The sequence below is a fragment of the Athene cunicularia genome (genome assembly GCF_003259725.1).
Source record: "Athene cunicularia isolate RWA chromosome 4 unlocalized genomic scaffold, athCun1 chr4_part2, whole genome shotgun sequence".
Taxonomy (NCBI): domain Eukaryota; kingdom Metazoa; phylum Chordata; class Aves; order Strigiformes; family Strigidae; genus Athene; species Athene cunicularia.
Genome location: NW_020799099.1, coordinates 12,788,011 through 12,813,999, shown reverse-complemented (window position 1 = coordinate 12,813,999; position 25,989 = coordinate 12,788,011).

Below are 25,989 nucleotides of genomic sequence, written 5' to 3'. Positions count from 1 at the left end.
AAGGCATGCTCTTCTTACCCAAAGCAATCGCATTTATTGTCTGCAAGTATTGTCATAAGTCTAGACTAACGTCCCTAAGTTTGGAACTCGCTGTGCCATCTTTATAAGCCTTGGGTTGGGAAGACTATACAAGCCTTTAAAAACGAAATTCTAGAATATTTACAAGTTACTACATAATGTGAAAGAAGCTTTAATTTCTCAACCATTCTTTTTCAGCCCTCCCCAGAATACCATTATCTCCTCATTAACAAGTTTTTATCTAGTTCATCTCACCTTCTGCCCTTGACACATTCCTCCTGCTTCATTAGGTTTCTGCTGCTTTCATGTTTTACAAGATATGGACCCAAAACAACACTTCACAGAGTGACAAAAAAAGTACTTCCGTGAACAAAGAAACAAAAATAGGAATCTACACATCCCAGTGTCCCATATAAATAACAAAAACCTGTCCACTTTGAGTGTTAACCAGCCTAAATCTCTCCACCTCAAGTGGCAGGTTTTTTTGTTACTATCAATTTATGTATATTTATGATGTGACAATCATTAAAAACACACTGTGACTGATGTTCAGCAAGTTATAAGCACAGTCACAGGAGAGATCACATGTTCAGATATTCAGAGTTTGAGATGGAATGCAGAAAGCTAGCTCATTAAACCTGAGCTGCAAGGTGGTTGTGTGTCTTGTTTCTCACCTACTGCTGATGACTTCATTGCAAAGTTGGGCTGGTATCTCAACACGCTTGTTTTGTAGCAGTTTAGTGATATATTTCTGCTCAGTTGTAATGCTGCTATCTGAAAGGAAATGGCATCTTTATGCATTTTGAAGGCAAGGTCTGAACTCTAACCAGAATACAACTCACCTTTAAACACTCAGTTATGCAACCACCAAAATACAAATGGACAAAGCAGGCTGGAAGCAAGCATATGCTTCACATCTTCAGTGTCACAGTGGTGCTACATAGATCCAGGATATCTCTTTCCCCAAAAGCAAACCCATAATCAATAAGCTCCACATTACACTTGTGCTCAGTACCTGATACTATCTTGGGACAAATAGCTGGAGCACATGAAGTTGTGAACTGTATTAACAACACAACATATAACAACAAACCATGCTCTTATATTCTCTGTGAGCCTTTCTGCCAACAAAGGCTCTGGATTCATGTGCATAATGCTCCATGTACCTCAATCTGTAGAAATGAAGCACTTGGATAAATTCATTAAAGCTGATGCATACATGAAAGAGCACATTCAAAACATTCACTGTTTCCTCTGGGTCACACTCATGGAAGTTATCTTAATCCAATTTCCCCTACTGTCCCTAAACTGACAGATCCCTAGACCCTTACATCAGGTCTCACTGAATCTCTGAGATGCCAAGCAAGTTCTTTTATAAACCTGGATTTATGCCTTGAGAGAAGCTATAAAGTAAATGTACACGAAGAGACGTATTATATTCAAATGCTTTATTCATAAAGCTTCCCAGTGCATTCCAAAAGCTACAGATCTCATGAAAAGACTGTTCTGAGTTCCTCAAGACACACCTCAGCTATGCTGCCACTCTAATGGGTTAGATGTGTTCCAAATATACAATGTGTAATTGTCAACAATCAAAATAGTTGTTACATTGGTTTATGAAGAAATGAGCTTTGAGAAAATGCAGCTTTGGTTTAGTGTTAAAAACAGGTCTGCATGACTACAGAATTCTTCACAGAAAACAGCTGACACACCATGAGGAAACATATCCCATTTTCCCTGCTTGGATTGTGTCTCACAGCTGGAGAGAAGTCTTGTGCAATAAAGATAATTGCCCACCAGCAAAAAAATAAGACACATACATGCGGCCTCCATTAGCCCTAAATAAATAACTGTTGACTTCCCTTTCTCTCACCATGCAAAACCAGAATGAATTCAGTGATTCATTTGTGAGTTCAAAGAAAGTGCCAGAGAAGGAGAGGTTATTGGAAGTAAAACAGTGCCAGCTCAAGGAGGCAAATTTATCCCGTGGTCATTTCAGAGTAATTTCCTTACTCTTTAAAACAAACAGTCTGCTTCTACATGATCATCTGTATCACCACAACCTTCCCCAGACTGAGGCATGGTGTCATTTAGGAATGTACAGTCCTGGACATATGCAGGTCAGCTTGGGACAGTGGGGACAGAGGAATCTGTGCTTCTTAGGGCTTGGATGCTATTAAAGGTTACAAAAGGTGAGTCCAAGGAAAGCCCTTCTAGAATAGAATGCAGGAAAACATGACAAATATTTAAGAGGAAAAAAAATCCTCTCATAAAAGCCATGTAGACTGGTTTTAAGTATTTCAGTAAATGCTCTTTACAATATGGGCATCATCACTGACCAAGTTTGTTTTTAACAGTTAGCCTGTTCTGATCAGGAACATAAATATAGCTATAACAGAGAAGGAAGTTAAACATCTGGCCTCCCTTTAGGACATTTTTACTCAGGACATAGCCATTTCTTATGCTGTAAGACCTTTGTGATCTGAGCTTTAAAGTGCTACTTAGTTTTTCTAGCTACATGCTCCTCATCACCAGAGAATCTGAGCACTCTTCAGTCACCAAAGCAGATATGGTCCTCTTTTAAAGCAGAGAATTATAAATATCCTTGTAGAGTAATTGCCATATTTTATCTTTCATTGTGGTAGAAGACCCCATCTCACTCGAGATCACCTCTAGAGAAGGTAAAGACTGCCTTGCTGACAGCAAGAATAATATCTGTGTTTTGCAAAATACTTTAGTGCTGCTGTTATCAAGCCTGTGTAATTCTCTAGGTCTCTTTCCTGGAGATGCAGATTTTACCTCACACATTAGAACCTAATGGCTTCAGATTTGTACTGGCTACTTCCACATTCCTTTCCAAGAAGGGTTTGAAACATAAATGAAACACAATACTCTGTCCTATATGTTGACCACCACAACAGGACTTCAGAATCCTTTTTAAATCTATTTAGTGTAAAAGGTTGATAAAATAGTATGATTCCTCGTGATTTTTGAGGTGATGCAACACAGAAGAACGCAGACTTAAGAGACACCCTGAGCTCCCATGGAAAGAAACAAACCCAGTCAGTCATTTGAGCTATACCAAGGAAATCAGTGGCACACACCATCCTAAGTCATTTGCCCAAAAACCACATAGACAGCTGCACTGGCCACAGGTATAGCTCCACACTTTCCAGGCTACCACTCCTGTGGGGAGATGCAAAAGTATGAGATGAAAGAATTTCCTCTAGGAGCCATCCTTCTATTCTCCGCAGCTCTGGTCTCCCAGGCAATTTAGAGTGTCTCTATAATGTAGATAAAGCTGACAAAGTCACCCAGGCCTTGATGTGAATCCTGTAATGAGGCACAGGGATGCCAGTATGTTTTCTTAAGGCTGTGTAAGAAACGAAGACTGTAATCCATTATCAGCTCTAGAAATAAGGCTGATGCAAAAGATCAAAGAAAAGTGCTGGAAAAGCACAAAGATCCCACTACAATCGTTTCTAAAAATCTCTGAAAAAAGTTTTATTGGATTTTTTTTAAACTCACACAACATCGCAATTCCAGAGACTTCTTTAAAAACAAGTTTACAAAATTCAGTAGGAGATTGGTTTAGACGTTCAGAAGGAAGGATACTTACAACCAAAACCAAACCAGCAACTTTCCACAGCAAGATGAGAATAAAAAAACGGGCTGAAAGGTGCTGGGTATTGCTAAGGCATAAAGAAAGTTTACTGCCACATCTTTGAGCTACACTCCCAAGAAAAAAAAAAATCCCAAGAGAAACCATCTTTAAATTATTTCAAAGTGTACACAAGAAAGCAAAAAAAGCTTAATCAAGGAAAGAAAAATGCTAGAGGTGGTTCCAGCAGGACTAGACCCCAAGGTACTCACCCTCTTTCTGATATAACCATAAAAACAAGAGAGAAATGTTTAAGTAAAAATGAGGTTAAAAAAAAAAAAAAAAAAAGCAAAGCGCAACACCCTCCAGAGATTTCATTTCACTTGCAAAGCTTTCTTTAAACTGGTCTGTGATCTCACAGCAAATTTATTTTAACATGCATTCAAAATGCAGAACTTGTGATGATGCAAAGGTATTTATTTCTGAACAGTTTCCAGAACAGTTTTGCAGAAAAACCAAATCACAAACAAGAAAATAAAATCCTATTGTTCTGCTACAATCCATGAGCTAGATTCTCATTTAAGATAAAGACAAATTTGTTAAGGCAGTGAAGCTGAACCCACTTACACTACCTGACACTAAGTTCCTTATATACACCTTAGCCATGTGCAATTTAAAATGCATGCTTCAAAGTGGCACTTAGGAAGAAACACATTTCTTTGGCAAATCTGGCTTTACCACATCGGTAATATTCCTGACTAACACTCCTTAGAAAGAGGTGCTGAGGACTCCCAGATGATGCCGCGGATGCAAGCTGACATTTATAAATTAGGCCAACCCTTTTCCTGAAGCATAAACATTGCAGGAAATCAAGGAACTCAGGGCATTAGGAAGTTGGGTTTTAAGCACCAAGGGTTACAGATGCTAGTGAACGGAAATATTTGCAACAAAGGAATTATATGGGGAAAACACAGAAAACCGAGCAATCAGATCCACCAAACTACTTTGTACAAGCTGAACTAGGGAAACTGTACCAGGACAGTGAGCTGTAGCAAGTACAAGATAAAACAATGTGGCTTCATCCTCTTGATGGTGAAGGTTGTGCACTTGCTGTGGTCTCAGCACTTAAGTGCCACAACCCAGTGAGGAGCCTAAATCTTTAATTGTTAACCCAATTGGCTGCAGCTGGGGGCATTTTTTTTTTCCTGAATCTTTTGGAAAGAATCAGTCTGTAAGAAACTCTGGTCACTGTTCTGCACTGTCAAACAAAGCCTCCTGTGAGGACCTGCTTAGTAATGATAACATCCATTTTGGAGGCAAAACTAGTGTTTATTTTATCTGCGGTGTGAACATATCTGTGTTGCAAAGCAATCCCCTTTGGACTGAGCTAGCTGAGCTCAGCACTATGGACAATAATGCCTTCGGATGATGAACAAAGAGGAAGTCAGACAGATGTACCATATTTGATGGAAAGAAAAATCTCAAACAAAACCTGTTGAAACTTCTTGATCATAAGTACCCTATTTTTACGGCTCTCCAATGGCCATTGGACACAATTTCCTTTGGTTCCTTGAAAAAATCCAGCATACATTGCTTTAACCAGATCAATTGGCCTATCTCGCCATAAATGTTGTAGCTCAGCTGAAACCCTTATGCTTTTCTTTTATTCCCTTCGAGTGCAAGAAGCACCATGATTGCAGCTGGGCAAAACAGAAAGCGTAGGCTTGCAGAAACTGACAGTTCCTCCTGTTTGTAGCAAAGCTGTCTGAACTGAAAGTTCTTCAATAAACCGCAAAACCTACTGGGAACAGAGGGTGACTCCGTGTGTGGTTGGTTAGCTTAGATTTACCCTGCACGATCATTCCTACTTTGTTGAATAAATGCAGCTGGACCCTTCACAGCTACTTTAGCTTCACCAGACTAAAGTGACTAAAACCTAGGCATTCACTGTGTTTTAACGCACAAGGTTTCAAGAACAAAACTATAAACACAGCACAGAGTTACTCTATTTTGTGGTGCTCTAACAAACAATATTTCCTTTTAGAACATATTTCCATAGGGAGAAGAAACTTACAATATAACAGCAAAACCTGTAAAACTGAGAAAGAAACATTCCTTGTTTACTGTGGTAAGAAACAGGAATAATCTGTTCTAACTCAGTGTCAAAAGGGAAAATTCATAATTCATAAACTCTCATCAAAAATTATCATCCCATGATAGCTGTTAGCTTACAGATGACAAGCCTTATTGCTTAAAACCCTCCTGAAATGAGACATTAAGTTGATATTTAGATCCAAGTCGGTCCTGTTTTGCATGCACTGTTTTATACATTAAATAACTAGATTTGCTGCCAGTCTTCTCCCAAGGAAGGTCTTTGCTCTTCACAGAATGTTGCACCTTTCTTTTTATATAAATACCATGTAATTTTTATTTACTTCTGTTCTCACAGACATTCAATTCTCTGTTAGAGCTGCTATGAGCTATACACCTAAGTCTTTCCTGTTAGATCAATCAGTATTTTATTTACAAGGAAAATGTCTTATTTACATTGTGGCAGAAGCAAGATGTTTGCTGAAATATTGGTGCATAAATAAAATGCTGAAGAAGCAGCCTGAATAGGAACTTTTTCTCTGAAGAACATTGTCCCATGTATAGTGCCACTAGTAGTTTGAGTTAACAAAAATCATGGGGTGAGCATCACGTCGTGTTGTAACATTTGCTTTATGGGACCCACAGACAGCAGCCTGTGAAGTCTAGCTACTCTAAGTACAGTGAAACAGCCAGCATGAAAAGTCGCCTTGGCATTTTCTCTACAGCTATGCAGGAAAGTTTCCCTACCTTGGGACCCTCTTGAATTCAGGGATCTTCTGTCCTATATTTGGACAGTATGAATATTTTTGAAAGGGTACTTTTGTTTGGGAAAGATTGTTTTTGTGAGAAGGTGATTTTGATGGCAAAGGGCAGGGGGAAGGTCAAGATCAAAAAGAAGGAAAAAATAAAAGGGAAAAAGAAAGGGGGAGAAGAGCTATTTTCCAGAGCAGCAAGTAGGTCAGTTGATGACATACTCCCTTTCATAAGGCTCCTATGATTATGTGCTATGATGGCACATAACTTTGCTTTCCACACCCCACAAATTTACATTACTTCTATTGGCCCTCCTGAAGACTGACTAGTTTTGTCTTGAATCTCTATTCAAAGCTTGAGAAACTTCTCCCATCAAAAGTATTTTCAAAACTGGTACCTTGTGGTTTCAATTCAAAACCATTTCATTAGAAAATTCCCAGTTGGTTGTAATTCAACCACCTAAAGGTTCTAGGAAGACATGATATAGATATTACTGAGATCAATTCTGTGGGATTAGAGTCCTCTTATTGCCTGGTTTCTTCTTCCCATAAAGGTCCTTCGTCTGCAATCGTGTCACCTCCAAATCTTTTTTGTAAACTGAACAGATTCTTTAAATCTCTCACCACTAGGCATTTTCTCCAGCCCTCAGTCCATTTTTTGGTTGTTTCCTGCATCTTCTCCAATTTTTCATCAATTTTCATATTATATATTTAAGTATCTAAATAAGAACTTAAAAGTCCACTTTCTAGGAATCTTTTATTAGAGAAATTGATCAAGGTCCATCTTCAGGTGATTATAATTCATGAAGAACTTTGCATTACATAACTTTCAATATTCACTGCAGTGCATTTCTCACCCTACAAATACACCTCTCTAAGTTTTCCAACATTTATTCACTGTGTTTTATTACCTTGCACAGGAGCTCTTGGCAATGTTTTTTAGACACAGCTTTGAGTAATGTGAATGCTTTACATTCTGATGATCCACTTCCTCCAGATTTTAACTCTGTTTTTTAAGTCGTTTTATTTTTTCCAAAAGTAACATCTTCACACTTGTGTTCAGAGTAAATACAGGAAGTCTAGTTTTAAATATTTTTTCAGGCACAGTGACATAGAGAACAAATATACTTTGTTTCTTAAACCAGTGCCCACCTATTCTATAGACTTAGTTTTCAAGTCAGGACCAGATTTTCTAGAAGACATGCTCTCTCTTGTTGGGATTTGTTTGCAAGTAGCTAGATGAACATGATTATAATGAAATATCTGAGGAACCATAAAAATGCTGTTCAGCACCATTTTCCGTAGTGAACTAGTACAGGCAAACACAGTTTTGGAGGTAGAGGTTTCCCTGCTGACCAGGGGCAGCAGGCCAGGAGAAGAAACAAGGGTGGTTCTCCTGCACTTACCATAACAGGCAAACTCCCTGGATCCTCTGGTTGTCTCATGAAATGGCATAAAAATCCAGCATTGCTTTTCAATGTCTCAACTTCTTTTAGAAGGGAGTAATTAAACCAGGAAAGATGTTACCGTCTACTTCGTATACATTTCTTGATAGCAAAGCCAAGACGCAATAGGATAATGAATTGTCTTACATCTAGCGTGGCACCTGTGCAATTCTGTAGCCTGGTCTCCAAGAACTGACATTTGTTTGAGAAATCAGTAAACAACGAACAACAAGGAATGAGCAGAGGATGGTTTTGCTGATGATATTCTGCAGTAAACTGATCTGGCAGCGTCTTAAAGTAGCCAACTGTCGTTGGTTACCAGCTCTGCTCCCCAGATCCCAGCCAGAACAGTAAGAGGAGCTTGTGGAGGTAACCTCATTTCACTTGCTAAAAATATCTGCAAAATAAGGGTTTGCAAAAATACCGCCTGAAATTTTTCATTGCTTTAGGTTCCTACTTCTGCTTCTCCACTACAAACAATATGTTTCCCTTCTTGGTTCTTTGATAAAAAAAACTCTAATCCTGGTGGGAGTTTCAGATTTGCCAATGGAACAGAATGTTCATACAGGCAGTTCTGTTATTCCAGTTGGTCGTCCTGTCTTCATTATATTCTGTGAATACTGTGCAAGATCTTGGGAAGTTATTTAACAGCAGCTTGTCTATGGAAGCAGTAATCTCATTACAAATTTTGATCATTATGGTGACAAATATTTTTTAGGCAATTTTGAACGATCTGTGTGCCAAAAGGTAAAACTAACATTGCTCAGCAGAACATATATTTTTCAATAAAAATAATCTGACAACAGAGAGAGTGACTAGGACTTCAGAGGGAAGGGCACATGACTCTACAGTATGGTACATAGAAGGGCAGCAGAGTGTAAGGACTGTGTAAGCAGCCCGTGAAGAGGTCGCATGAAAAAGGAGGACACTCATACCTGGACTTGTCCCATATAATTTCAAGTGTTTAGTTAAAAAACACTTAAATGAGAATCAATGCCGAAAAAGAAAAAAAGGTGTGCTGAATCACCCTCTGGAGGGGCCAGAGATCTGAATTGCTTTTCATGTTCTATTTCTCTCTGCTAATAGAAGGATGAGAGGAGCGATGCAGAAGCACTCCCACTGCTAGGTAAAGCATTCCCAGTTAAGTATGCAGCAATGGATGAGATAAGCCACAGCTCACTGCCCAATCCTCCATGGGCACCCCAGTAAGAGATAATGCACTGCTACAGTCTGGCTACCTCAAAGCATCTGCGTCAAATTCACCACATAGGCACAGAGGACTTAAGCAGCAGGGTCTATATCGCTCAAAAGCATCAGCCTTAGAGCTCAGGGGAAAAATAAAGGATCAAGATATTCGCGGAAAGACTTATATTCTTAGACGAACCTCAGTATATGATGGAGACTCGACATATTTTTCTTTTCCACGACTCGGGAGCTGAGACTAAGGGAAGGATTCCATTAAGACAATCCCTTCTCATTTTCTCCACTGCTGCAGTAAATGGCTGTGAAAAATTGAGCACAAATGGTAAGTTCCTCTTCAGGGCTTACTCTGTGCAAGGCCATATCTTCTTATGAAAGGAGAGCTTCTCTTGACATCTACAGCCAGAACTGTTAGCATCTTTTTCTCTCATTCACAAGATAAAGAGCCCTGTAACCTTTAAATGGGTTGCAAATGGACTTCACTGTTTATGCCTTATCTCTATGCCTGGAGGAGAATGCAAGCCACAGCATCATGGTAAAATGACCTTTAAAATCATCTTGTTCTGCAGTGGAAATAGGCATGATGCCCCAGGGCAAAGCTGAGAATCCTCTGGATCGACCTCTAAAAGTTTACTGTGGCAGAGGGAATAGAAGGGAAAAAAGAATGTAGAAATTTGTGAGAAAACTGGGACAAACAACTGATCTGTCAGTATGTTTGAGCCGGACTCCCCACCACGGTACAAAAGAAAGAGGGGAAATACTTTACGTGGGCTTGGGTGGAGCGTGTAGCTTCCTTCACAGGTGAAGAAATTCCAGAGAGAACAGTTTATTCATCAAGGCATTTTACAGAGCAGCAAAACCAGGGATTTAAATCCTCCTCAAGCTGAGGGATTGACAAGGTCTCCTAGTTGCCTATCAAGTGCTATGCACATGAAACCCTAAGGGAAGTTAGAAGGAATCTAGGAGGGCTAAGTGTGAAACAGCAAGTTGATTGAACGGGGTCAGTCCTGGACATGAGTCCCAGCTGTACTGCCCTGAAGGTCTTAAGGGAAAAGAAAGCCAACACTTCAGAAGGCAACACCTTTGGTGCTTGCATACAGCTGGCAGCTTTTTATAATGACATTTTTGGGCTCGGATCCCTGAACTGCTGCGAAGTTTTGCTTTCAACACCTAAACATATTAGGAGACTATTTCTGTGACACAAGGCAGCTCAAGGCTCCATGAAGGACATCAGCACTTCAGAGTGCTTGTGCAGAAATCCGTTTTCAAAATAGGACATAGGCGTCTATAAATAGCCCTGGTCAATCAGAAAGCTTTAGCCACTACATATGTTCTCTATACTAAAGTTCTCAGCAAAGGTTTAATCAGCAGAAGCCAAGGTTCAATGAAGGGTTGAAGCAAAGGCCTGGCCCTTTAAACAGTCAATTTAGTGCCACAAAAGATGACATTTATCGAACTCTTATTTCCATCCAAGCAATCCTATGGTGCTTGAATTTTAATCCATTCCTCAATGGTTGATTGGATCAAGCATAAAATAAAATGTTTGAATAAAACAGAAATATCAGTCATCAAATCTGCTGTCAAGCTTTCTGGCAGCCAGTGCAACCACAATAAAGCAGAGGGTTATGTGAAAGTACACTGGAAATTTGCTGTAACCAAGCCAGTTGTAAGCAGACTTCTCTAATAAGACTTCAGCGGGGATGCATTTGCCATTCTTTTTCACCTCACAAAGGACAGTTTCAGAGCATTATTACAGTAAGGTAGTCTTTGTTCCCTTTCTCACTGTATAGCCCCGTTTGTAACAGGCAAGCTTACAGACTCTTAGGCTATTTTCTAGTGCGAATTGTCCAGTGCTTTCAGTTTCCTACTGAGATGTGATCAAACCAACAGAAGCTGTCTATAGCATCAATTTCTCCAAGTGACTCCAGGAGTGCTCCAAAAAAGATCTAATACACAACAGCTGTGGCAGAAAAAGACCAGCCACAGGAATTTGGAGGGTTCTGCTGCAGCATTCAACAGCCTCTCAACTACAGTGCATCTTCATTATCTGTTGTACAGAGGCATGGAACACCCATCACGTATGTTCTTTATACTGTACTTGTCCCCCAGTTTTAGGGTCAATTCCCAGGTTATTCATGCAGCCCACCAGAAGCACAGACCCATAAAGCTTGTCAGAGTGAAAGAGATTTCTACAGATGTCTTTCTACCTCTTTCATTAAGGTAAAACAAGCTAAACTTACATGCCTTTCAGTTCAGTGAGTGCACCCTCAGAAGTCTGCTGACAACACCAAGCTGTGTGGTGCGGTTGACACGCTGGAGATAAGGGATGTGCCATCCAGAGGGACCTGGACAGGCTGGAGAGGTGGGCCTGTGCAAACCTCATGAAGTTCAACAAGGCCAAGTGCAAGGTCCTGCACATGGGTTGAGGCAATCCCAAGCACAAATACAGGCTGGGTGATGAGTGGATAAAGAACAGTCCTGCAGGGAAGGATTTAGAAGTAGCAGTGGAGGGAAAATCAACTGTGACCCAGCAATGTGTGTTCACAGTCCAGAAAGCCAATGACATTCCTGGGTGCATCAGGAGAAGTGTGGCTAGTACGTCAAGGGAAGTGTTTCTTCCCCTCTATTCTGTTCTCATGGGATGCCACCTGAAGTACTGTGTCCAGCTCTGGGCCCACCAGCATAAGACAGACATGGACCTGCGCAAGCAAGTCCACAGGAGGCCACAAATATTACTGCACCTTCCTTATGAGGACAGGCTGAGAGTTGGGATTGTTCAGCCTGGACAAGACAAGGCTCTGGGGAGACCCTTATAGTGGCCTTCCAGTACTGCAAGGGGCCTACAGGAAAGATGGGGAGTCTAGTGATAGGATGAGGGGTTATAGTTTTAAAACTGAAAAAGGGTAGATTTAGATTAGATATAAGGAAGAAATTCTTTACTGTGAGAGTGGTAAGACACTGGCACAGGTTGCCCAGAGAAGCTGTGGCTGCCCCCTCCCTGGCAGTGTTCAAGGCCAGGTTGGACGGGGCTTTGAGCAACCTGGGCTAGTGGAAGGTGTCCCTGCCCATGGCAGGGGGTTGGAGCTAGATTATCTTTAAAGTCCCTTCCAACCCAAACCATTGTATGATTCCTCTATACCTCAAAAACTTTCAGGGGTGGTGTATCCCATTCAGCACCATCAATGCTGTTAGCAAGACAACAACACCCAGAAGATACTTACTCTGCTAGTTTTGAGAGTAATACAGGCCAAAATGCAGTCTCTGCACCCCTACTGCTTGGGGCATACACCATCCTATACTGAATATGATTACCTACAGTAAAGCAGTGGATTCTCCCCTAAAAATGAGTAGGGAAGGATTTAGTTGTGATACTGAAGCCACATTCAAGAAACCTTTACTAAAAAAGCTTTACTGGAACTTCCAGCTGATGCTTGTTTGCAAGCATATGGGGAATTGAACATTCTCTCACACAGGAGTTCTGGCAGCCACAGTCACCATCCAAGTGGAACAAATCGTAGCTAATGGCCTTTGAGTTGTAAAAGGACCATGAGTCAAGGACTTTCCAGAGACCCTGCAAAGTTTGGGGAAGTCATGCCCCAGCTGCTGTCTCTCTAGCTGCCAGGAGCTTACCTGTGAGTAAGACTCCATTTGCAATGGAGGGGAGCAGAAGCAGCTAGATAATGGGGCCAAATATTCTGTCTTGCTTTCTCATCAGGACCCAAAAGAGACAGTCTTCAGGATGTTCTGTCTACCATAATGCCGCACAGACTTGTGCAAATCAAACTCCGGTGACCCATCCCAGTATCTTGAGACCTAACCCAGACCAACTGAGGTTAATAGTAAAGCATGAACACATCTGATAAAATTAACAGTGCCAGCTAAACCTATGACAGGCATGAATTCAAGGATAATTGTTCAGTTAAGAGAAATGCTGTTGCTACATCCTCCTCCAACTGCACAACATATGTTCCTAAATCACAGCATACCAAAGCCAGCATTTCTTGCATGAAAATAATCAAATGTCCCTGCTTGTGGTAATAGTCTCGTATACAGACAGAGCCTTCTGAGTTAACCCCTGTCACTCAACAGCAAAACTTCTTTGTCTCTCTTCCTTATCACCCAAGCAAATGAATGCTCTGAAACTTTGTACTTGGGAATGATCTAGCAAAGCCAAGACTTCCCTTGTGCCATTTCAGTGCCCAAAGAAGAGTCCTGAAGAGAACACTGGCACAGGAGACTATATATTCTGGTACCAAAAGGATGCCGTAGACCTCCCCTACTGCTAGTACAATGTGTATTCCTCTGAACTGGAGAGGAACTAGACCCAGCAGCAACTACAAGTCTGGACAAGCCCAGTAGAAGTAACTGCCTGACCCAATATACAAAATGGCACATATCCATCTTTCATCTGTGCAGCAAGACAAGAAGGCAATGATCCCATTTCAGAAATGCCAACAGCAGTTATCCATTTGACATCAGTGACATATCAGACTCCTGAATTTTAAAGGCAATACCAATTACACAACCCTTTTGTGTATCATTAACAACCTGGAAGCTATTAATCTACTTAATTGCAATAGTAGCTTTGTGCCTGAGGACAGGACTTTGATCGTTAATATTTGACAAGCACAGAATTGTCAATTATTATGTTTTGGAGTTAAATGGAAGCATTGAAAATTGATGGGCAACTCTTAGGCTATCTCCTCCTTTGCCTAAGAGACCTCTTTTTCATCATCCCATCTTAATATCCTATCTCCTCTTTCTTATCCTGGAACAGCACCCCTGTACTAATCTAGCATGAGATCAATATTCCAGTAAACATTCTCAGAAATATTCTTGCCTATTAACCGATACCCTCACCTCCCAAAAAACCCAAACCAAACACACCCACCCCCCAAAAAAAAACCACCAGACAACAACCAAACAGCAAACTTCACCTACAACAAATCAACACTAGTCAGTTCAAATCTTCTATCAAAAAATATGCCAAAGACAAATACAATTCAGTTTTCAAGCTCCAGCTGCTATGAAAATTCAGCATATATATGAATGGAGATTAAAATTCCAGTACAACTTAGATTTGTGTTAATGAAGAATCAATTAATAAGAAAACAGTAAAGTGATCAATTGTGAGCAGGTGCTCACAAGATCAATCAGCCTTACATAAAATTAATGGAAAAGGTCACAACAGACCAGCAATGAACACCCTCTAGCCTGTGAGATTCATTCAGAAATCTGAAGCAGAAAAAAAAAATAATCATAGACCAGGAAAACCTAAAATGTACTTTTGAACTCTCCAAGTAGGCAGTTCCAACAGGGGAAGAACAAGTTAGGATTTGATTTCTTGAGGAACAACCAGTTTCCATTGGGACTGAGAAAGTTTTCCTATCAAATAAGAGAAACAAAATGGAGATCTGAAATTATATTGCAGAAGTCAGCAGTAGAATCCGGACCCAAATTTTAAGGCAGTATAAGCAGAAGTCCTCCCTTTTCCAGTAACTGTCACAAGTCCACAAAAAGTGGTACAACTCTGATTTTCATCTTTTCTTTTAATGTAATGGCCACCTGACTTCCAAGTTGCTTGAAAGAACCATTACTTTCTGCATTTATTATCCTTTTATTATTTTACTGCACCACACGGCTGCACACATAATTAAGGATTTAAATAATGAATAGATATTAGCATTATGTAAATCATCATAATTTCCATTAATGGGAACTGGTGGTAACTGCCTGTGAATCACAAGCATTAGAAGTCACACAGACTTATACATTTTTAAATTTGAAACTATATGCCTGTTATAAATCACAATCAAAGCAGCTCTTTTGACTACTCTTATATTGTTCTCAACTCAATCTGTTGCACATCTGTTAGCAAAACTTTATGTCCAAGGCCATTAGGAGAATATGGAATATATTAGTATCTTGAATTAAGACAGCATGAGTGCTCAAACCATGATTATCCCAACCAAAATTAAATCCTCTGAGTTAACATTATGTATGTCTATTCAAATTACATTTAGCTAAGGTCAGTTATGAAAAACAATTGCCATCTCACTACCTACTGATCTCATCCATCTTTTTTAATAAACTCATTACTGAGCTGTAATTGGAGAGGTTCGCTTAGGCCAGGACTGGAAAGCGTTTCTTTTCTTAATTCTTTCACTTCTTGCTCTGCTTTCATTGTGGCTTGGGGTTTAATCCATTGACACCCCAAATAATGAGTTCAACAAACAGGAAAGACAACCAAGTCTATTCTGAACAGCACACTGCACAATTTTCTTGTTCTACATAAACATATTTTAATAATGATATCTGTGAAAGATACTGAATCAGCAGCAAAGACTTAATGGGACACCCTTCTACATCACTATGGAGAACTCAAGAGCCAGCGATGAGGTTCACTGCTCTAACTTTGCAGCTATTCATATGCTGGCTATTTTAACAATGAATGAGGTCCTTAATCTACATTTCTTTTTAACACAGTTGCTTTCCACTGATCATGCAAAGAGACCAGAAAATCCAGTGCTAACAAGAATAGATTACTGATGAAGAGAAGATATGGAGAAAACAGTCTAGAACTGGAATCTAGGCACTTAAGCTACTCTGCCTCTTCAGCTTCTTCCAAGCACAACAGAAACTAGGAACTGTCCTGTTCTGTAGGGTAAGACCGGCTATGGTGAAGTGTGTTGGGAGAAGTTCCATGTGCCAGCTATGTGCACATATATACCCCATGGTGGCCACTCTAATACTAGGCTGCTTGAAGTTCCTTCATGTTCCTTGGAACATTTTGTCCCCACCACATTTCCTTTAACCATCCTCCATTATTCAGCCTATTTTTTCACATCAAACACCAGGATCTGAAACTTTCTCAAAAGGCACATTTCCTGTATGTGAGATTACAAAATTAAATTATTTTATTAAAAAGAAGAATCAATCAATGATTACACTAGTAGGATTTAGAAAACAAAGACTTAGGTAACCTGCATTTTACTAAGAAATAAGAGAGAAAATAAGTGGTAGCTTGGAGTGCAATTCCATCTGGATGTTCAGTGTCACTTTTAACTTTCGTTTTTTAAATACCCGCATCTCAAAAATCCCAGAGTACACATGTAAAAACTTTAAACATAATCAAGTTAATATGTTTGAATATAAGAATACTCAGATTCCACCTAGCACAGTAACTTTTCTCCCATATTAGATGGAAGGTGATGCCTACAGAAAAGTAAGAACAGGGCAATTAAAGATACTTTCTCCCAAATACTTCCTCAGCCTTCAGTTGTTGTTTGGTGTACCTCCTGACTGATTCATTCTGGCAACTTGATAACAATCTAAGGTTCTTTTTCTTTCAAAAGCTCATCCAGGCTCCCCAACCCTTGTGAACTTCTTGCACCCACAACATCCTTTGGCAAGAAATTCAGTAGTTCTATGCGCTGCACAAAGAACCTCCTATTATTTGGTTTGTCTGAACCTAGGCCCTACCACCTCCATTTGATAGACCGCATCATTCCAGTGGAAGAAGCAATGAAGAGCATCTCTATCTACCCTTAAGCTAAAATTATGTAGCACTCCTGTATATTCTGCAAACTTTTGTTTATCAAACACACATTAGTAAGCCACTCCTTATTCAGAATCCTGTACATATCTGATTTCTGGTGCCTCTGCAACTTTGCTAGCTCTCAAAAATAATTTCTGAGACAAGGGGATAAAAACACATGCATTTCACAAGGTGTAGCACAATGCTATGTGTGTTGCTCTCGATTTCTTTCCTCATAGTGCCCAAGTGCTACTGACCTCCCACCACTTCCCAGCTCTGAGTTGATATTTTCATGCAACTATCTTTCATAGCTGCAAGACTACTGTTTGGCAGTAACAGTGTGCTCAGAGGTCATTATTGTATATATGGCACTGGATTTGCCCAGTGCATCATTTCGCTCTTCTCTATACTAAATTTCTTCTGCCATTTTAATGCCCATTCACTCAGTTTTATAAGATCATTCTGTAGACCTTCATTCAAGTCTTTGTCCTTGCAAACCCAAATAACTTCATATATCAGCCAGCTTTATCACTTTAATGCTCAGCACCTTTTCCAAGTTGTTTATGAACATACTGAGAATCACAGGACATAGCAGAGATTGCCAACCTTTCCCCAAAAGAACTGAGCATTTACTGATTTACCTGGCCTATACATCCATGTACATGGAGTGAATGCTAAGGATTAATCCCAAATTGACAGAGATGCAGTTGATTTATGTGACAAAGCCCCCAAACCAATATTTTGACTAAGGTGACACTTTCAATTATGGTGGCTTAAAATGTTTGTCGTTCACATTCACAGATCCTCACTCAAGGAATGGTACCCTGCTTGGCTAGTGGTATTTGGTGAAACTTTTTAATTGGCCTCTGCATGTTTCTCAGTGATCTTTGAGCATTCAGGTACAAAGAACAACTTCTGCCAGATTCCTAAGCAGAAACAAGAGCATGTGCATTGGCAGTGGACCCAGCCTATACAAACTACATAATAACTACTCTTTATGTAAATATTCCAGATTCACATTCAGCAATCTCAAACTGGGCTGGAAAATTGGATCAGGTTTTCTGCACATGCACTGTAAAGCTGATCTGCATAGGTACAGTGGACACTTCTGTGCAACTTTGAACAAGCAGTAGTTGATTTAAAGCCAACTGCCTGACCTAAACTGCTCAGCATCCAGAAGTGCTAGGCAAATACCCTTTCCTGCTCAACTTACACAAATTTTTTGGAAGAGACGGGTAAGATGTTTACAAAAAAAACTAGACACACTGTAGCAATACACTGAAATGGCAGCCCTCAAAATTACTGTATGTTAGTCCCACGAGGTCTTGTCTTTTCTCAGGTCTGGGATAGAATGCTTTAATAAAGCAGGGCAGTATTTTGTAATTAAATCAATGAGCACTGATGAAACATCACTGAACATTGTCTGTATTACATGCTCGTACAGAAACTCCTTGCCCATCAGCCCAGTAACTCAGTGCTACTACTAGTATTATTGCTAGTTGGCTTTACACCTCTGCTAGATGGACTTGACTACATGACATCAGAGAAGGAAATAACACCCAGAGAAATTATCAGGTTGAGCTAACAAAAGGCAGACATTAGACATTGGCTCCCAACTCAGACTGCTTCTTTTCCTGGCAGAATTCCCATACATGATGGACAACAAAACACCAAAGGGAAGTTATGCAATCATGCTCCAAACGTTACACAGGGTTGACTGCCAATAATATGCTAATTCTAATTAGGAATATCAAAACAAACATTTGCAAAATGTCCTTCAATGAGCCAGTACTCCATAAGCTCCTGCTGCTAGTTAGGAGCTATAGAGTGAAACTCAAGCCTTTCCAACTCAATTTAGTTTGTTCTGCCTAGGTGTAATTGCCACATTAGTGACATTCAGCACACGAGAGAAGCAGACAAGTTTTGATCAATAACTCTATATATTTTTTTAAACAACCACAAGAACCTACTGGTTTCTTCAAAACATAAGTAAACTATTTGAATTATTACAACAGGGAAGGTATGGTAAAAGGACAATATACAGTGCAGTTTGTCATGTTTCCCAGATTCTACCCTGAGAGGCTTATCCCTTTTTCTCCCTTTTGTAAACCCTTCTGGCTCTTCTCCTTGAGGGCAGATAGAGCAAGAAGCATCTGTTTAACATTTCCCTTTCCCAGCACATACATACACGCTACTGACAGTAGAATGTCTGCTCTGTATTGATCACTTCCAAAAAGAACATCCAAAATAGTCTCTGCTGGTCCAGAAAAACAAGTGCCCTCTGGGGACGAGGCACCTCTGCCCATTTTATTTCAGAAACAGTCTTTCTTGACTGATTTTTCACTGAACAGGAATTCTGCAAAGGTAACGACTGCAGTCCTTACCTGTCTGCAAACCTATGGAATAAGGAAAATATATGCCTTTGGTTTCCACAAAGATGCAGGTGACTGAAATGGCACCAAACTGAAAGTTTGGACGCATTCAGTTGAGACATTACCAATATTGAATAGGACTAATAAATTTTTATGTGAATTTTTATTATTCCCTCTACATTGTGGAAAGAATAAGCATGAGGTTTCATTTCACTTCAGTTATTTTCAGAACAGGGTTCTGAAGATAAAGTCAAAAAAACCAAAATCTAAAATATTTCCTCTTTTAGTTTGCTCTAACATAATGCCTCTAATCCCCAGTCCTGGATGAGGAGCTCTATGAGTTAAGTCATCAGTTTGGAGACAGAAAGGTCCTGCCCCACATGTAATCTATTAAGTAGGAAATGGAGAGGCCACAAAACACAAGGAGACAAACTTGTCAGCAACATTTGGTGGACTGAGCATACCAAGGGGAATGCTTACACTATTTTAAAGTGCTTAGTTAAGAGCCCTGGATAGGTACAATGGGAAAGATAATGGTATTTAAATGCTTCAGAGCAATAAAATTAGGATATAACTAGACTAGAATTTTCCTTCTATTGTCCAGGCACTGCAAAACTACTAAGATAAGCCTATGTCCAGATTGTAACAGAAACATTAACTTCCTGGTTTCAAATATATGTATCATGACTACTGAGGAAGTTTAAACCTAGGTCAGAAAAATCTTAGTGATGGATGAATGCTTATCACACACATCCTTAGACAGCATACATCAGGCAAGTATTTGACTCCAGTTCTCTCTGTTGAATGTGTATCAGTGGTGGGTGAAGAATTCATAGCAAAGAACTTAATACCCTTAACCACTGCAAGAAGCAGCTCAGCTGCTGGCAGCAGACAGCACCTGTCAATGCCAAGCAGAATCTTTTCGATTTAGGTCAGCTTGAACTTGAGGCCTTTGAAGATGAACAAGTGGATTCAAAGTCAATCATCACTTAATTTCACAAAGAATTACTTGGGTTATTGTTCCTCTAATGCCACAGGCTGAATCATTCCCCAGAGCCCAAGAATACCTGTGACTATTTTTGGGCTCTGACAGATCACAGACAGTGAAGGATATGGAGAAGGTGAAAATGAGAACATCCCTCCTCTCCCATTTCAGCTCCCTCCCCTCCCTTGCCATTCCCTCCGATGAGAGGAAACCAGCAAGTGTGTCACATGTAACACTCAAGGAAAGGTCAGTGCACTAATGACTGCTGTTTTCACAAGTCAGCCACACAGAATTTGGTCTGAGGATGCAATACATCTATGAAGGGTTTATTTTTTTAGTAAGAGTTGAGGGAAACAAATGAACAGGTCATGTATTCAATCTCTTAGACAACATAGGATTACTTCATTTACTATAAAGGTCAGAAATAGTGACCTGATAAAGGGCTAAGTCTCTTTTTAAAGGTGAAACAATGATGATTGCAAAACGTAATTTATTTTTAATTAGCTACTAGAATGGTATTTGATTCTTCTCCAAGAACAGCACAAGCACAGTATCCTTTCTGTAACTGTACCTCCAGCAAAAAGGAATCACAGCCTTCAGTAGAAATCTAGTCATCTGGAAACTGTTCTGCAGGAAACAGAAGGTTGAGCGACTCTGCAAAGCCAGTGCTGATGAAGCTGCCCATCATCATCTTCCTGAATTCTCCAGGGTGCACCAAGAATTGCAACAAGGCATCCCAGTTGCTTACAGAGTTTTCCCAGCTCTGATCCATGGTCATCTCTGTGACAGCTATATATGAGATGGGACCAAATGGCTCTTCCCATCAGGGGGCTCTGACATCCCAGCTGAATGGATGCTCTACCAGAACATACAAAGTCAGGCCCCATAAGACAGCAATGTGCAGCTGTCCAAGATGGATCAACTCTGACAAGAAATACCAAAAGACTCATATTTAAATAGCCACTACTTAATGCTTTAAAGACTCACATAGGATGGATGCATCCTAGGCTTAGCCTGCTATTATGCCCGATTCAGAGTTTGGGTCTCTAACCCCAAGCCAGCCCATCACAGCATCTGAAATTCTGCAGCTGGCTGAAGTTTGACAGTCCTACATTTTTGAAAACTTTATCCCCCCCCAAACAACATCAAAGTAGACAAAATATTGAAACAAAGTATCATTTTGGGCAAATCAGTGTTTTCCATTTCACTGAAAACATGCCAGACTGCTCAAACTGTGAGGTTATCTTCAACTGGTGCTTACATCTCCTTTGGAGAAAGATCTCTTTTAGTATTACTCTCATATGGCACCAGATTGTGACTTGGACCTTGAAACTCTGCAGCAGGACTGCAAAACACAGGTATTTAATCTGGATGCATAGACATAGGCGTATGCACAAAACTCTGCCTGAAACTCAGACTCAACCACATGATGCTCAAAATTACACTGAGTTTATACATTAGAGGGGAAAAAAAAAAAAAAAAAAGGGGGGGGGGAAAAAAAAAAAAAGCAATTCACTGCATTATACTGAATCATAGCTCAATGCTGATAAAAATCATGATGCCTTTTAGAAAGGGGCTATTTTCCCTTTGTTATTAAAATTCTCACAAAGAAAACATATCCAGATTCTGATCCACATCGCACCTAAAACCAGATGTTGTTTCTTTTTTATTAAGAAAACATTTTGCTTAGGCCTGGCCTCTTAAAACAGACTATAATTTTCTGAGAAGCACAATGTCTTGAGATCTCACAGAACCTTCCCATCCATGAGCATGAAGCAGGGAACATTTCATGTCCCATGACACATTAGGGAACAATCTTATCTGGATAGCTACTACTTCTGTGACAATTTGCTTGCATTCAGACAAGATTATTTTCCTGATCTTGTCAGGCCGCACAAATACATGAAATAAGCAGAGACAACAGCTCACAAAAACTGCAGTCACAAACCTGTGATTAAAGATGTCTTAGACACATCTTTGTCATTGCCTGTATCCAATTTTAAACATTCTTCCTCTACAGAAACCTTGTTTCCTCTTCTCTCTCCCCTTTTTTAATTAAAGCATCTCTTTAGGATCATCTTCAGATGATCCAAGGGGTATTCCCCTATGACATTTTACTATCGAGCAATGAACTACTCTTGGTGGTTTCCCAGATCTCTTGCCAGTGTTACCATGGAGACCTTGCCAGCTGCTACAACAGCTTGAGGAATTTTCTCTCTCTCACTAGTTTCCCCAATGACAAAATCATTATCCAAAAATGGAGTCACAATGGCTGCATGATTTTCTTCATTTTTGCAATACTCACTAGCTTACAGGCTTGTTATGCCAACTGTTTAATTTATTGCTCATTATTAAATAACGGTATTTCCTATTTATAAGAAGAGAGTGCAGAAGAAATGTACCGAGGTTATTGGGTAAGCACCTATATTCTAACCTGTCCAAGGGATAAGACTCCAACCCAACCCATGACATAAAATAGTACCTAAAAATAAAAACGATCAATTAGTTGAAACAAAAAGCTGTATACATCTACTTTCACATGGTGTTAGAGCACAGTTACTGAATGAGAACAACGTAGCCTCTCAAGTCAAGAATCTAGAAGCATATGCCTAACCTAAAACTTTAGAAACAGGTTCTGGTTACCATAATCTTTTTCCAGAATTCTTCATGTGGAACAGGTAAGAAGGAAATTTCAAGCAGGATGCCAAGAGGAAATAAAGGGGAATAAGGGAGAAAGAGCACAATTTCCACCTTTTTCTTAGACCTTAATTGTCATGCTTTCCCACCCCTTCTGTTACAGATGCCTCACCAAGGTTCTGATCCCATAAAAAGGCTGCCAGAAAGAGATTCTTCTCTTCTAGTGTGCTGAGTTTGTGTGTGGCATGGTTTTGGTAGCACAGGAGGGTCTACAGAGGTGGTTCCTGTGAGAAGCTTCTAGAAGCTCCCCTGGCTCCAAGTCAGACCTGCCTCTGGCTAAGGCCTGGCCAATTAACAAGGGTAACCTGAGAGGAGGAGGGGTTGTGAGGAAAATATCTATGCAAACACTGAGGTCAGTTGAAGAAAGGAGAAGGAGGCAGAGAGGTGTTCTGGAGCAGAGACTCCCCTGTAGCCCATGGTGAGAGGTCAGGCTGTGCCCCGACAACCCATGGAGGTCACTGATGGGTCAGATGCCCACCTGCAGCCCATGGAGGACCCCATGCTGTGGGGTGTGGCTGTGCCCAAAGAAGGCTGGGACTGTGAGGGAAGCCCACACTGGAGCTGTCTGTTCCCGAAGGACTGCAGCCCATGGAAGGGACCCACACTAGGACAATTCATGAAGTACTAAAGCCTGTGAGAAAGACCCATGTCAGAGAAGTTCATGGAGGACTGTCTCCGTGAAAGGGACCCCATGTTGGAGCAGGGGAAGAGTGAGGAGTGCTCCCTCTGAGGAGGAAGGAACAGCAGAAACAGCATGTGATGAGAACTGCAACTCGCATCCCCTGCCCCCCTGTTCTGCTGGGGGAGAGGAGGTAGAGAAACTGGAAACAAAGCTGAACCTGAGAAGGGAAGGGTTGGGGGGAGATGCAGGTGTATTTCTCACTGTCCTGCTCTGTTTGATGGGTAAATTAGTGGTGGTGGTGTTCAAATAAAATTGAGGGGGATTTTATCCTCCCCAATTGCCTTTTGCCTGTGATCATAATGGGTGAGTCATCCCTCCCTGTCCTTCTCTCAAACCCAGAGCCTTTTGTTCTATTTTCTCCTCCCAATCCCTGAGGGTGAAGGAGTGAGTGAGCAGCTGCTTGGTGGTGCTCAGTTTCCCTCTGGGCTCAAATCACAACATCTAGGTTCTTTCATTCTCCATTTCTTCTCTTTTTTATCACTCTCCCCTTTCCTTTGCACATTAATGGTATGGTCTGTCCAAACAAGGCAAAATCTTTTGTAGCATTTCTATAAAACAGTAGCTAAAAGCACAGTGAAAAGAAAAACATCCCAGAACAAGCTAGTCATATCTTTGTTTGGATGATAGACAACGAGCTCTTCCCATTTCTACAGTACTGAAGTTACTGGTTACAGCCAACACCAGGTACAGGGGGTCAGTTTGTTTATTTTGCTGCTATTATCTTAGCTCTTTAAGAGGCATTTCTTTCTAATTCCTTTCAAGGAAACTTCAAGAACAAGAACTCCAGCAGTTTTAGCCCATCTCACCTATTCTGTGCACTTTTTCAATCTTTAATTCGAACACAGGCTTCAAAAGAATTCTTCCCCTCAATCAGTCCTAAAAAAATAAAGCAAACAAGCAATATTGGCTGAGCAGGCCTTATTTAACCCTTCACATTTCAAACACAACAATATTTTTTTACCTTTTCCTATTGCATTTATAAATGAAAGGTAATAACTATTTCTCACAGGCATTGTTGCCCATGCACCAAGTGATTTCAGGTATCTGTACAGCACCCGTATCTCTGACCCATTTATTCTACTGAAATTAATTCACCAGTGCTGTGTTCACAAACAGCAATAGAGAGCCTCCATCACAAACAGTTTACGCATTCTAGACACACACAGACAAGGGTCATGAAAAAAAGCACCTTCCCTAAAAACTCAATATAAAACTGCCTCATCTACATCTCACAGCATCAGTCCGTGCCTTGGCACATTTGCAAACACAGTCTGGGGCAGTTAATCCCACTGGCCTGTGATGTGTGAACCAAGAGAATACAAAAATCTTCAAACCAGTTTAAACCACAGAGACAGTGTCAGGAAAGGGACAGGGCATTACAAACACTGTGAACCTGTCTGTGGTCAATGGCAAAGCTGGCTGGCCTTGCTGTGCCCATGGATATTGATGGACAGCAAGGGAAGAGGAGGGTTGTATGAACTGCAAGGAAAAGACCAAGGTGCTAAGAGCCCGAAGAGCCCATCATGATATTTTTCTGTTTCGAAAAGCAGGAGACAAGTCTGCCCAAGTGAGATTGCTAGCAACCAGTTTTCCACCAGCATCTCCAGTGGGCTATGTCACAGAATCTGCAGGAATTGCAAAATACAACTGCTAGTTTGAGATACTCCAGCTTCTAGATACTGTTTTCTTGCCAGACTTTCCCCCATTCACACATGGTTTGAGATGGAGTAGGAGATGCACAGCTCCTGGGGCTTTTATAGAAGAGTTTTTCCTACACTATGCTGTCCAGTGAATACCACTGCCTCTTCACAGACCAAAATGATAGGGCTTGGTACTTTTACAGGTAGCAGATCATTTGCTGGATCTCTAGCTTTACTTTCAATGTACATGAAGATACCCAGTTATACAATAAGTTTAGAATCTATTCTCACACAAGGTATATAGTGTTCATGCTATACTAACGTGCTGCAGTGATACAGAGCTGTCCAACTTAAGGCAACTTGTTCTACTTCAAAGCTCTCAAAGGAAGCTGAAGTATACCTGTTAAGTGCACAGCAGCTTGTTAAGCATGGGGGATCTTTGCTGAAGTAGCTCTCTACCTGCATTTTAAGATATACATGTCAATAAATAATGAAGTGGGGTGCTAGGCCTTTTCTAAAGCTCATAAGATGATGCTAAATAACAGCAGCTCAGAAAGTTCCACGTCTCTACCAGCCAAGCATATGATCAATTTACTAGTGAAAAGCTTTGACAATAGTGATGTGAGCAGGCCCCTCATGTGAATTGGTCAATGGACTCTATAGCAGTAGACCTCAAATTCTGAGTTAATTCCTCTCTCCCCTAAATCCTCCTCATTCCAGCCTGAGAGCTATCATAGGGACTGGTCACATTCAGAAGCCACAAGTAGGCCTCACATCCCACAAACTTTGCATAAAATGAAGTTTTTTATTTACTTTGATGAGAATCACAAGGTTTAGGGTAGGGAAAGACTTCAATACACATGGCTTTACAAATGAAAGAGAGCAAGAAAACACCTTCCCAATAGTTCAGTCACGTCTAGGATATATGTATATCAGGGCAACCAGGGCAGCAGGTCACCCTTCCAGGGG